The 294-nt window shown below is 37.4% G+C and overlaps 1 non-coding gene across 1 annotated transcript; it reads left to right on the forward strand.

The window, feature by feature from the left end:
* The first annotated feature begins 179 nt into the window (after positions 1-179).
* trnaw-cca (transfer RNA tryptophan (anticodon CCA)) lies at positions 180-251 on the forward strand. Its single transcript has one exon. It is a non-coding gene; the product is annotated as a tRNA-Trp (tRNA).
* Positions 252-294: the final 43 nt, after the last annotated feature.

A 294-nucleotide genomic window follows, 5' to 3' on the forward strand; every position in this document is an offset into this window, starting at 1 on the left:
TGCAAAGTGTGGAAAGTCCCTGTCTTACAAACTAAAATTGAGCATAAATCTGAATTATTAAATGACATACATATGGATTTTATATAAAAAAAATATATTTGATAAACCACTGTTGACAACATGTGGCTGTGAAGTATGACAACAGCATCGGAGTTGATTAGAAAGAACAGCTAACAGGTGACTCTGTGGCGCAATGGTAGCGCGTCTGACTCCAGTTCAGAAGGTTGTGTATTCAAGTCACATCAGGGTCATGACTGAATGAACTCAGCTTTTAATCAAGGAGCTAGTTTCAAG

The sequence above is a fragment of the Austrofundulus limnaeus genome, unplaced genomic scaffold (assembly GCF_001266775.1).
Source record: "Austrofundulus limnaeus strain Quisiro unplaced genomic scaffold, Austrofundulus_limnaeus-1.0 Scaffold19144, whole genome shotgun sequence".
NCBI lineage: Eukaryota > Metazoa > Chordata > Actinopteri > Cyprinodontiformes > Rivulidae > Austrofundulus > Austrofundulus limnaeus.